At 34.0% G+C, this 15000-nt stretch overlaps 1 long non-coding RNA gene across 2 annotated transcripts in view; it reads left to right on the top strand.

The window, feature by feature from the left end:
• LOC137622027 (uncharacterized) overlaps positions 1–15000 on the top strand; it is a 184474-nt gene that overhangs the window by 78894 nt on the left and 90580 nt on the right. The gene's annotated exons all lie outside the window — the stretch shown is intronic.

The raw sequence follows: 15000 nt of genomic DNA, 5'->3' as shown, positions 1-15000 counted from the left end.
TTCGGTTGATTGTATCAAATCTATTAATGTTTTGACATCATTAAAAATCTGTCAAATGTATTTGAGACAATATCTTTTGATATTTTTGTATAACTCTGTTATTATTTGATTTAAAATTGCTCTCATATGATGTAATTTTGTTAGTTTTTTCTTTTATGCAGTGGTCAATGATTACTATGTATAACAAATGTACATACATAGTGTATGGATATTACATTACATTGTATATAAAATCTTTGGTTAGAGTTCTCTTGCTTGAGGGTACACTCGGGCACACTATTCTATCTTGTTTCTCTTCTTGTTATTTTGAAGTTTTTATATTTTTATATGAAAGAATTATTTTAATGTTGTTATTATTCTTAAACTTCTCCTGTAGTTTATATCCTTATTTCCTTTCTTCACTGGGCTATTTTTCCTATTGGAGCCCTTGGGCTAATAGCATCCTGCTTTTCCAACTAGGGTTGTAGCTTAGCAAGTAATATTATTATTATTATTATTATTATTATTATTATTATTATTATTATTATTACAACAACAACAACAACAACTGAAAATAATATTATTATTAATAATAATAATAATAATAATAATAATAATAATAATAATAATAATAATAATAATAATGTTAATAATAATAATATTATTATTATTATTATTATTAACAAGAACAACAATAACAATAATAAACTTTGTGGTGATATGAGCTATAAAAAGGAATTGATTCCTTTATGAAATGAAAAGCAAAACCCACGTTCTTTAACTCTTCTGTTGTTGCGATGCATTTGCAACTTGATTGCAAAATGCTCTGTCGTTAAATGAAGAGACGTCTGTAGATGGTGTGGCTGTGTTCCTTTTGGAACACAGTCGTGCTACGAGTAGCCATTGGCCCTTCAGGCGTCCTTTGTGTTTCGGGTGTTGCAGGGTTAATGGATGACCCTACTTGAATACAACACTTGGAAATTGCAGTATTTGGAATTTATCAATAAAGAATCAGACAGGGTCGAGTTACTTTAAAGGGGTCTTTAAATCTTTAAACAATAATAATGCATATCCACATAACGAGGTCTTAACACAGTTAAGAGGGAATTGATGACCCCGGGAAGGGTCAAGTCTATAAACAGCTGATTAAGGTGCTAGCCATGCACCCACTGAGAAATTTAAAGGTTAAAGGTGTGTGGTTTCAGTTTCACTTTAGAAATAGATGATCACCAGAATTTCAGCCATCAAGCTCAACCACAGCAATGGCCTCCCCAGTTATCAGCTGAAACTAATGGTCCCAGGGCAGGGATCGATCTGGCGCTATACGAATGCTAAGCAGCACGTAACCACTGTACTAGCCAGCCAATAATAATCTATGACTCTGTATAGAAAATGGTGTTTGTAGGGAAATGAAAATTCGAATACAGTTCTATGGTTCAAAAACGAAGAAAAACAATAGGGGCACTTAGTAGAGAGTATGCTTTTGCCACGCCAAGCAGTTTTATTTCACTCTTAACTCCACTGCGTACTTGTACTTCGATATATTTTCTTCAAAATCTAATGCATTTGTCCTTGGGTCATAACCCACATGTCCACCAAGCATTGTTGAAATTGCTTCTGTAGTTTTTGTTTCTTAATGTTTTTCACAAACAAAAATTAAACTAACAAAATATTTACCAGTTACTTAAAATTGCGGAGTTTTTTTTTCATAGCACTGCTGCATACTTGTACTATGATGTACTTTATCCTTGGGTCATACCCAACACGACTACCAATTTTGGTCAAAAACGGTGGATTAGTTTTTGTGTGAAGTTGCCCAAAAGCATACAAAAAAATGAATAAACTAGGAAGTAGACATGGGTGAATACATACATACATACATACCCTTTGCCAAATATAGACAGTCATAACCTATCAGAGATTAACATATGTTATGGGGCTTTTAGGAAGGGCGTGAAAACCATTACAGAATTATTAGAGGGTAAAGGATAGCGGCGACCACATATGCTCATGAGAGAGAGAGAGAGAGAGAGAGAGAGAGAGAGAGAGAGAGAGAGAGAGAGAGAGAGAGAGAGATTTTTTTCTCAAAGACTTTATGCAAACAAAGATCCTACCACCCACAATTTCTTGGTGCAATGGGTCAATGTATGTGCGTAAGTTGTGCAATGCAGCGCTTAGGTCACATTTAGGTCATGAAACTCTTCGGCCCTACCTACCACCAGTCCACCAATCTATGGATGGTGTCAGTATCTACTGGGGTTTTTAGAAACGCTATTTTTAAAGCACGGTCTCCTGTAAAGACTGGCTGAGAAACTGGAAGGCTGTACATTTTTGGTGCCACCCCCTCTGCATAGTTTTATTATTATTATTATTATTATTATTATTATTATTATTATTATTATTATTATTATTATTAATAAGTAGTAACTGTAGTTTGAATAGCAAGATACTTTAAGCCCAAGGGCTCCAACATGGAATATGAATATATATATATATATATATATATATATATATATATTATATATATATATATATATATATATATATATATATGCGTGTGTATGTGTGTGCGCATGCGTATGTATGAATAGAACTCACGAAAGTTGGTACGGGATGAGAAGAAAATCTGTATTATAGTCAGTAAAGGAAATGTGAAAAGACTTGATTGGAGTTAGCAGTTTCGTCTTATTAGTGACATGAACGGACTCACTGTGAAAATAGATATACAGGGATATCGTATTTATCCAGGAGAATGGGATCCCTTAGACACCCATTCTCCTGTATATATATATGATATCCCTGTATATATATTCTCATTGTGATTCCGACGATGTCACCAATAAGACGAAACTGCGAACTCCAATCAAGTCTTTTCACCTTTTCGCGTGGCTAATATATATGTATATATATATATATATATATATATATATATATATATATATATATATATATATATATTTGTGTGTGTGTGAGTGTGTGTGTGAGCGCTTGTATTTTTGTATAGAAATAAATGCTTATATATATGTATATATATGAATATATAAATGTATACAAATATATATATATATATATATATATATATATATATATATATATATATATATATGAATATATATATATATATATATATATATATATATATATATATATATATATATATATATTTAAAACATATGTGAGTTTATATATATATATATATATATATATATATATATATATATATATATATATTACGTATATATACATATATACCTACATACATACATATATTTATTTATATACATATGTTAGTTTTTGTGTATTTGTAATCATATATACATACATACATACATACATTATATATTTGTATATATATATATATATATATATATATATATATATATATGTATGTATGTATGTATGTGTGTGTGTTTGTGTGTGTGTCCTATTATGCATGATTGGCGTGCAGGCATAATGTTATAATACCTAATAATAGCAGCCAACTTATTCAAACCTTAAAATAAAGCCACCATTTATTCCATCCAAGAATAATGTATTTTTACCCTCGACTCGAGAATGAAAAATGACAGTGACAGATCTCCGGAAACCAGAGAGAGAGAGAGAGAGAGAGAGAGAGAGAGAGAGAGAGAGAGAGAGAGAGAGAGAGAGAGAGTAATCGCAGATTCAACCTCTAAATGAAATTTATAATCACGGCGATATCTGAGGTCAAAATCCGAGATCAAAAGGTCACAAACAATTAGGTCAATGGAGCAGAGACTGTTATTGCTATTAAATTCACGTAATTATGGCAGTTAATTAAAGCAGCGTTGTAGTAATATTTTTTTATTATGAAAAGACCATTGATCACAAATGCATGAAACGGATTATGGTGGGATGGAAGTTTTTGTCTTGAATAAGTCGTCTTAATTCACACGAAATAATGTTATGTTTATGATGTTGAATTGGTGAAGCTTAAAGACATTTGAAATTATTAAAATTATTATCATTTTTAAAATTGCTAGAATTATTATTGTTAAGATTAATATCCATATTATTATAAACTGATATTATTATTGAAATCTATATTATTAATGAAATTATAATCATTAAGATTATTATTTTCAGAATTATTATTGAAATTATTTTGATTAAATTTATTAAGATCATTTGAATATTACTTTTTTCTGTTTCAATAATGCTTTGTATGTAATTATTAATAGATAGGGACGGAGATAAATGAATGCGTAGTCAAAGGTTTTAAACACTCTTGTTATCGAAAATAGTCCCTGAATGGTAGGTAGGCCTCCTATTCTTTGGGCTGTTTTAATCACAGTCATCACATTCTTGTTAACTGCTGGGATAAGAGTCGTGGTAGCATATTGGAAATTCCCCTGCCTGCCGTCTAGCTGGACTGGAGTTCGAGTCCCGCTCAAGCTTGGTAGTTTCTTTTAGTGACTGCAACCTCACCATCCTTGTGAGGTAAGGATGGGGTGCTAGGGGGTGCTTAGTCATCAGCAGACATTGCCTGGCCCTCCCTGGTCCTAGCTTGAGGTGTTAGGGGCCATGGCCACTGATCATATGAATGTATGCTCAGCTTTAGGACAATATCCTGCTAGCTAGGGCATTGTTACTGTCCGTTGCCTCTGCCATTCATAAACGACCTTTAAACCTTTAAAGAAAATAAATGCATCATCGTTGCTCTGGGTGATGTTAAAAATTACCAGTTGGTCAGGTGTGATGGATTCGAATTCATAACACCTGTATCTGTCATACAAAAAGTAATCGGAGAAAAAAACTACAAAGTTGATGCAGTGCAAATTAGAAAAAATGATGATAGCTATTTTTTCAAAAAGTGGATGCTGGATGATTTGGTAAAAGGAAGAGAGTAGTGAGTTCTGAATGAAAGTTTTTATGACATGTCTTGAAACAATTGTATACGTAGATGCACCAGGAAAGGCTTAAGAGAGCTTTTACATTGAAATGTTTATGAAAGGTCTTGAAACACTTCTACATTTACCTACAGCAAAAAGGGAATGAAATGATTTTGTAATTTTGTATCTAACTGCTCAATAAATTTCTTGAAGGAAATGTACTATTTGTATAATACAGCCACAACTTGAAATGTTTAGAGAATGTCTTAAAATGCGAATTATTATTATTATTATTATTATTATTATTATTATTATCATCATCATCATCATTATTATTATTATTACGAGCTAAGCTATAACCCTAGTGAGAAAGTAGGGGCTATAAGCCCAAGAGCTCCAACAGGGCAATATAGCCCAGTGAGGAGAGGGAAATAATGAAGTATTTGAAAAGTAATGAACAATTAAAGGAAATAAGGAAACAAATAAGTTGTATGTGAAGTAATGAACAATTAAAATAGAATATTTTAAGAATAGTAACAACATTGAAATAGATCTTTCATGTAAAATGGACATAGGAAGATATATAAAGAGTAACATATCCTCAACTAATTTATCCAAAGTTTCTAGAACTTGCAGCCAAACTTGGGACATTAGTGTGAGTGGCAAGGGGTCACAATGAGACTAGCGAATCTAACCTAGGAAGGCCGTGAGCGGTTGCAATATATCCAGCAGTTACTTCCTTATTCCGTTTCGACTCTCCCTTTGATCTAGACTCCTCCTAAAGGGAGAATTTAACCCTTTGGTCTTATTCTGATTCGGAATCAAATAGGACATTTCATACGAAAGGACATTCAATAAGGACATTTCATGAGAAAGGATATTCAATTAGGACATTTCATAAGAAAGGGCATTCATTTAGGATATTTCATACGAAAGGACATTCAATAAGGACATTTCATGAGAAAGGACATCGAAGTCATGTGTCCTTTGCTGGCCTTCACAGGACCTTTTAATTGTTCTGCTCACTCAGTGTTTTAATCCATAGAATAATAAGTTAGGAATTTTTATGAATGGGGAATACCTTTGGCAACTTGAGATTTGCAGATGACATAGCTTTGTTTAGTGATCATGGGAGGAATTACAAAAGAGGATAAAAGGTTTGAATAAAGAAAGCAGAAATGTAGGACTGAAAATGAATATGAGTAAATCTAAGATAATGTTCAATGGAAATGCAGAGACAACAAATAATAGTTATGGACGGACCTCTAGAGATTGTTAATCAATATACGTACTTAGAACAGACATTAAGTGTTTTCCCAAGACACGAGACCGAAATGGAAAGAAGGACAAGCATGGGATGTAGAGCTTTTGGTAAACAAAATGAGATTATGAAGAGTAAAATGCCACTTTCTGTAAAAAGAAAAATATATAATCAGATGGTCTTACCAGTATTAACTCATGCACCAGAAACTTGGACCCTTACTAAACCTTTAGATCCTAAGCTAGTTCCAACTCAAAGAGCTATGGAAAGAAAAATGATGGCAATAACACTAAGAGACAGAATAAGAGCAACATGGATAAGAGAGGAAACTAAAGTAGAGGATATTCCAATAACTTGAAAGAAAAAGAAATGAACATGGGCAAGGCATGTAATGAGAATCACAGATAATAGAAGGACATTCAGAATAAGAGAATGGATCTCTAGAGATCGTAAAAGGAATAGGGATAGTAAGAGAAGACAATGGATTGACGAACGAGGAAAGTTTGTTGGTATAGACTGGCATAGAAAGACGCAAATGTAAGTACGTGTCTGAGGCCTTTGCAGTGGGCTAGTTATGGCTGATGCTGATGATGATATCAGGAAATTGATGGTTATTATATCACGAGATGTCAAATCATGTCTCCCCTTACGAGACGATCAAAGAGGTAAGAAAAAGTTGTCAAAAGCGGAGAATTAAATATTCGGTGTTTTTTGGAAATGATAATTGGACGGTGGTGATCTCTATCAATGTGATGTGTTCTGAAGGAAAGAATATTGGAGGGAATTTTGCAGAAGAGAAAGTAAACCACAGTGGAAAGAACTTTGGCCAACAGTAAAAAAGGCTCCATTTAGTAAAACTTTAGTGAGAGAGTGATAAAGAAAGTACATGCAGATAACGTAATTAATGTTTCAACTACTATCATTATTATAGGTGCAACTACTACCATGACTGCCATTATTTATTTGTTAATTATTATTACTACTGCTATTTACAAGTATTGTTATGATAATAATCAATTTATTTTTGTTTGATTATTCTATCTTATTAAAGTTGAAGTGTAAAATAAGGAGAAATATTTTTCTTTACTAAATGGTTCTTCATTTTCATGATAAATCCTTTCCTTCTTTTCCTCACCATTCACACATAAAAGATTTGATGATTGAGCTCACAAAGCATAGAATGACACGTATGAAAATAAAGAGAATCTGAAAGGGAAAAATATGAAATTAAATGAAAATTGAGATTAATTATTCAAAGACTCGTGAGGGAATTATATGAAAGGAAACGTGGATAGAAGACATTAGTTATCCTCTATCTCTCCTTTTAGCTCTTATTTTCTCTGCATTTGGATCACACGTTTCTCTCTGGTCTTTGTTCCTCATATAGGGGACCATTCTCCCCTTCCATCCTCTTCTAATTAACGACCAATTAAGTCATTTGGGAGAGTTTGTAACATTTCAGGACAGAAATAGCTGTAATTTGCCTGGGAGAATTTAACTGCCCGTGATGTTGACAGTGGAGGAAATGGTTGCTAAGGGAGGCAGATGGAAATTAGGTTAATTATGGAGGTTAGTGGTCCAAATAAAGGACGAGTTTAAGTTATCTGTAGTTGACCTAAGGTGTGTTGAGGAAAGGAGCACACAAAGGGATATTGAAACTGTATTTTGGTTCTGGTATCAGTTATTTACTTATCTTTCGTAACCCTTTCTTGTCATTAAGATATTTCCATTTACATAAAGTTAATTCATTGTAATAAAAATTATAATTTGCTTTCTATTTTTAGGGTGTAGAGACCGAGAAGCGCAAAGCTGCCCAAAGCACATCAGGTCATGCAAGGTAAGTTTGTCTATGAACATATCCCTTTTAGCATGGGCGAACTCGCCACTTGTAAAGGAACAGGTTATATGATTAATTAAATACTGAAGAAATTAAGTAATTTTTCCTCCTGGAAACGAAAGGTATGAAAGGTTAATGAGGGCAACTGACTCTCGAGTTGGTGACTTCGCAATGAATCTACTTGTTTTGTAGCGTCTTTTTGAGCCCTAGTTTTCACTACTTTTTAGCTTTCTACTTTATCTCCGTTCCATGCAATTCAATGTCTTTTCACTTTTTACATATGGTTGTGGTGGCCTATTGGGAACGTGTCTGCCTCGCGATTACCGGTCTGGGATTCAAGTTACGCTCAAACTCTTTAAGTTCTTGTAGTGTCTGCAACCTCACCATCTTTGTGAGCTAAGGATCGTGGGATCCTATAGATCTACTCGATGAGTCATAAGCAGCCATTGTCTGGCCCTCCCTGGTCCTAGCTTGAGTGGAGAGGGATCTCTTGTGCTGATCATATGTATATATGGTCAGTCTCTAGGGCTTTGTCCCGTTAGGTAGGGCATTGTCACTGTCCCTTACCTTTGCCATTCTTGAGTGGCGTTTGAACCTTTGTACCAATTGTCCTCTCTGGCACCAGTTCCGGGAAATAGACGCTAACCACTCAACCTGTATTTTCATCCTGTCTTCGAGACCTGATTACAAAGACGCTAATGGTGGACTTGATATTATTATTATTATTATTATTATTATTATTATTATTATTATTATTATTATTATTAGCTAATCTACAATCCCAGTTGGAAAAGCAAGAATGCTATAAACCCAAGGGCTCCAACAGCGAAAAATAGTCCAGTGTGAAAAGAAAATAATGATTAGTACCTTAATTCTCTTCATTCCTTTGTCGTCTGCGTCTGTCATTATCCCTTTGTCAACTCCTTTGCTTCTGAAGTCCTTTGACAAGATGACCCTTAAGAGTGATATTTTGTAATTCTGTCATTTCCGCCATTTCCTCGTTACGAAACTGCCATCAAACCTGATCTGAAACGCAATGACCTTTGAAATGGTTTAATTGAATCTTAATTAATATATGAAAGGGAGGGTCAAAAGCCTCTTGCTTACGAAATCTGGACCAGAGATAAATGCAGCATTTGATCTTTACCGGTTGCCAACGCAAGAGCCCGTGTCTTGCATAAGGCAAGGCAATCTTTACAGACAGACGAGATAGGAACAGGGGATGTATCCACAATGAAAATGAAACCAAATTAAAACGCGGTTCCTGGAACCTATAATCTAACGCAGTTTATGGAACTTATAATCTATCTAGGTTCCTGGAACTTTTATCTAACTTGGTTTATGGAACTTATATTCTAACTTGGCTCTTGGAACTTATAATCTTACGTGGTTCCTGGAACTTATAATCTAACTTGATTCCTGGAACTTATGATCTAACTTGGTTCCTGAAACTTATAAACTAACTTTGTTCCTGGAACTTATAACCTAACTTAGTTCCTGGAATATATATTCTAACTTGGTTTTCTGAACTTATAATCTAACTTGGTTCCTGGAACTTATAAGCTAACCCTGTTCCTGGAACTTATAATCTATCTTGGCTCCTTGAATTTTTATCTTAGCTGGTTCCTCAAACTTATATTCTAACTGGGTTCCTGGAACTTATGATCTACTTTGGCTTCTGGAACATATATTCTAACTTAGTTCCTGGAACTTATGATCTATTTTGGTTCCTGGAACTATATTCTAACTTGGTTCCTGGAACTTATAATCTTACTTGGTTCCTGAAATTTATAATCTAACTTGGTTCCTGGAGCTTATGATCTAACTTGGTTTCTGGAACTTATAACCTAACCGGGTTCCTGGAACTTACAATGTAACTTGGTTCCAGGAACGTAAAATCTAACTTGGTTCCTGGAACTTATAATCTAGCTTGGTTAATAGAAATCGAAATATATCTTGGTTGCTGGAACTTACAATGTAACTTGGATCATGGAACTTAAAATCTAACTTTGTTCTTAGAACTTATAATTTAACTTAGGGTCTTGGTGTGAGCAGCAGTGGGTCCCAACGAGGCTCGTAAACATGAGAGCAAAAGCTTCCATTACAATCATCATTAACTTCCGTGTTCAGTTTCGACTTTTGTCTTTGATCAGGACATCTCATAAAGGGAACCTTGATTCCTTTGGTCATTCGGGCATGGCTCCCTTGTTTGGTTATTTAGTGAATATTAAGTTATTTCGGAGGTAATATATCCATAAGTAAATATATCATTACTAAAGTAGTTTACGCAACCCTTAGAAAATGACGATAAATATTTAGATAGATATGCACACACATGCACATGTACACACACACCCTCTTACCCGGGTATGCCTACTCTTTTTGCCTCTCCCATGATATGATATGATATATATATATATATATATATATATATAATATATATATATATATATATATATATATATATATATGTATATATATATATATATATATATATATATATATATATATATATATATATATATATATATATATATATATATATATATATATATATATATATATATATATATATATATATATGTATATATATATATGTATATATATATATATGTATATATATATATATATATATATATATATATATATATATATATATATATATATATATATGTATATATATATACCTTTTATATTATAATTGTGGCTGTTCATCGATTGAAGGGTTATGGAATTTATAAAAGTGTGCACCTTTTTCGAAGGTAATGGGTTTACCAATCTTGTTTCCAATGCAAAACATAACAAAAATGATTAAATCTTCATCTTGACAAAGACAGAGATGTTTGATGACCAGTTCTCGCATTTATGATGTAGGAGAATTACGAGTTGTTTCCACCCTCCTGAGAGAGAGAGAGAGAGAGAGAGAGAGAGAGAGAGAGAGAGAGAGAGAGAGAGAGAGAGAGAGAGAGAGAGGGGGGGGGGGGGTTAGTGTCTCTTCTCATGCTGCTTGATTGTCAATTCAGCCCCGATGTGTTGGAAGGCTTCGCTGTCTTCTGTCAAAGGCGATTGGAAACAAGGTCTTGTCTCCTTGTTAACGATCGATGGAAATTAGCTTTGGATTGACTGATGCAGCGACCAGATGAGAAACGGAGGCTCTTTTCGATATCTAAAATTACCATTAACGGAAATTGTGAAGTAATTATTAATTGATAGTTCCATTTACAACAACAACAACAACATGCACTCGTTTCTAGTCTATGCAAGACAAAGGCCTCAGACATGTCAATTCCTGGCTGGGGTTTGGCTAGTTTTCATCACCACGCTGGCCAGTGCGGATTAGTGTTGTGGGAGATTTTCGTCTGATCTCTCACAGCAAACCAACCCAGTATGGGTGTCTCTGACTAATACGTCTATAGTGATCGTGGTGATCCAGAGAGAGAGAGAGAGAGAGAGAGAGAGAGAGAGAGAGAGAGAGAGAGAGAGAGAGAGCACTGCTAAGAACATAAAAAATGCAGCCGCATTTTGTCCACTGTAGGGCAAAGGCATCAGATATGTCAATTATCTGTGATTTTTGCCAGTTTTCATCACCTCGCTGTTCAGTGGGGATTGGCGATGGTGGGAGATTTTTGTCTGATCGCTCACAGCAAACCAATCTTGTAGGGGTATCTCTGACTAGTACACATTTGATGATCATGGCGATACGCAAACCCTTTCAATATGTTAATCCCCATGTACATTATATGGTATATCGTATTAGGAAATGTTATTTTTTCCCATACACTTTTACTCATTTTAATTGTGCTGCAGTTTAGATATTATTGAATGAGTAAACAAATTCATATAATTGATATTATAAATCAATTTTGGAAATATAATTCGAGAATGCTTAGAAGAAATCAAATGTTGCGAATCATGATAGTTTTTGCTATTTTTTTTCTCAAAGAATTTATGATTACTAGTCGTTTATTATCTAATTTATACTTTATTTATTTATTTATTTACTTCTTTATTTATTTATTTATTAGTTGGGGAGGCATTCTATTTTCTGGATCAATAAAACTGATGTCAATATAGTAATTGGAAGATGAAATGTTCGAATACAATGTTTCAGTATGTTTGATGTTGAGGAAAAATAGCCAATGTTTTTAATTGATAGTTCAATCAAGGTTATTAATTTTATTTTTCAGCCATTTTTAAGTCAGCTAAGTAGCCTATTGGAAACTTTCCTGGCTGGCGTTATTCCGGATTGGGGTTCGAGTACTCCTCATTCTCGATAGTTTTTTGTAGACTCTGGAACCTCACCATCCTTGTGAGCAAGAGATGGGGGTTTAGGGGGGGTTTAGGTCTACCTTCTAAGTCATCAGCATCCATTGCCTGCCCCTCCCTGGACCCGGCTTGGTTGTTGAGGTGCTTAGGCTCTGATTATATGCATATATGGTCAGTCTCTCGGGCACTGTCAATGTCCCTTGACTCTGCTATTCATGAGTGGCCTTTAAATGTGTTGAAACTAAGAAAAAAAAGACCTCCTTTCTTCTTCTGACTCGTGAGCTGAACAGAGTGGTTTCCGTCCAGGGTCAAGGACAAATAAACACCTAATTGATCCATTGGATGAGAGAGAGAGAGAGAGAGAGAGAGAGAGAGAGAGAGAGAGAGAGAGAGAGAGAGAGAGAGAGCTCTTATGGCATACCTTATTTGCGCATAAACCAGATTCCATTTCCAAGGACAAAGTGTCCTGGGATATTTCTTTTGTGATAGATATTAACAAATATTGATCCCATTAGCTTTCCATTGCTACCATGAAATCCCTTTACAGTTTGTAAATACATCTGGTTGATGGAAGCGAATCCATTTCGGTTTTGCTATTAAATACCAAGGGAATTTTGAAAGCAGCTTAGAGGAATCTTAGATAATTCCTCTCATTCCTCTTATATGATAACGTGATAAATTGCATTTTGTAATTGCGTACAAATATTGTAATTCTTCAGTTTATCCTATTAAGCAATGATGCAATGATCAGTTATCTAAATGCAGGTCATATGATAGCATATTTATTTTATAAAAAAAAAAAAAAACATTTTATTAAAATCATACTTAAATTAAGTCTCATAAATTAAATGATTTTTTCAGGAAATGATAATGATAATGATCATCAAAGTTTTTTTTTTTTTTTTTTTTTTTAACTTGATTCATTTTCACCATAGCATGAGCTTTTGGGCTTTATGCAATTGTCAGCTATCTAAATATGAGTTTTACAGAAAAACTATGAATAAAATCTAACTTGAATAAATATTCTCAAAAACGAAAAGATTTCTTCAAGAAGTGATAATCATCAAAAAAATATTATTTTGCAATTGTCATTTATCTAAATATGGGTTAAATTACCATTACAGCATTACGGAAAACTCACGGATAAAATATAACGTATATGAAAATTTGAAAAAATGAAATGATGTCTCCAGAAAATTATAATCATCAGCATTTTTTAATACTTTCATTATGTATTTGCACTACAGCGCTAAACGCTTCAGAACAACCCTGATTGCTCGTTTGTATAATGGAGAGACATCGCTGGCTGACGCATACCTTGATTTGAGGCCGCTCTGGCGCTCCAAGTGATCTTTCACCTTTCAGCTCTCAACTTCTCATTAGAGCTTCGATTGTAGCTCCTGTCGTCTCAGCCGACGCTCGCCCATTGCAGGGTTCGGAAACCTGTCAACAAAGATCTGACAGCCTCTTTAGGAAGAGGGCGTCTATGGTAACCATAGTGATGCAATATATGGAAGAGAAATTATGGACAGTTTTAATCTGTTGGGGAATAGTATATGCAATGGTCTTTGAGGGTGAATTGATTGCTAGAAAGGTTACTCCTTTTGACATCTACAGAATGCTCTTAGAGATTAAAAGAGTTGATAGCTATTGGTGGAATAATTATTGCTTGAAGTATAAATTTTCCAATTATAATAAAAGTCTTTAATCATTAAATAATAAATTCTAAAAGATCATTGTCTTCTAATGATAGCTGGTCGACCTATTGTGGAGGATTTATTTTTGCTTTATTTTAATTTTTGTTTTTGCCAAATCCTGAGAGAGAGAGAGAGAGAGAGAGAGAGAGAGAGAGAGAGAGAGAGAGAGAGAGAGAGAGAGAGAGAGAGAGATATTGTGTTAGCGAGCGAAAGTAGTTAGGTGAACGATCGTTTGTGGTGAGAAAGACTGTTGGTACAAATGAGGTTGTTTGTTTACATTTTTTAGTTAGGTTACGACAGTGGTGAATGTTTCGGAGCGGATGCTTTTTTATTTGATTGCAGCTTAAGGCAGTTGTGTGAGAGCTGGATTATATTTATATTTTTCTGACCAGCGTGGAAGTGTTGATTGATTTAAAAAGTAAGTACAGTTTTGTTTATCTTTGCTTGTCGTGTTTGTGAGTGATAGGAACAATTTATTATTTATCTTTGATTATAGTGCGATAGTTAAGTTAGTTAGGAGTGTTCGTAAGTGTTTTTCTTTTTTATTTTGGCAGGCCGTGATTCCTCCTTTGGAGTGACTAAAATTTTTGAAAGTGGATTATGATTGACGACCTGGCTTATGATAAGGAACTGGATACGACTGTTCAGATTTAATTGAATGTTGATGACCCGGACCGAATGAATTTTGATTGCGGTTATTGATGATGATGATAAGGATGTTGACGATGATGATTACGACCCCGATTAGGGAGGCAGTTATGGCACATTGGCCCTTGCTGTAGTTTTACCCACAGAGTTGTGGTAGTTGCCATAAAGACAGTTGGCAGTGTGTGGACGACTGTATTGGTGTCCCTAAAATATATACAGTATATAAACATATTTGGTTGTGGTGCATCTTAGTTTTAAGTTTTGATATTTTTTCTCCGGGTTTATGTGAATGTGGTATTTGTTATTTATTTCGTATGTTAAGTTTTTTTGTGTTGTCTGTATATCTTTAGTTTCAAGTATAATAATAATTTTGATTGCGTTTGTTTTTAAGAAATATAGTATTAAGGGTATGTTTTGTTTTGTTTGTCCTTTTGTCCAAGAGTCCAGTTGATAACGTAAGGG

Source organism: Palaemon carinicauda, chromosome 28 (assembly GCF_036898095.1).
Source record: "Palaemon carinicauda isolate YSFRI2023 chromosome 28, ASM3689809v2, whole genome shotgun sequence".
In the NCBI taxonomy this organism is placed as follows: domain Eukaryota; kingdom Metazoa; phylum Arthropoda; class Malacostraca; order Decapoda; family Palaemonidae; genus Palaemon; species Palaemon carinicauda.
The sequence above is the reverse complement of the archived record's forward strand: the minus strand, read 5'-3'. Positions and strand labels throughout refer to the sequence as shown.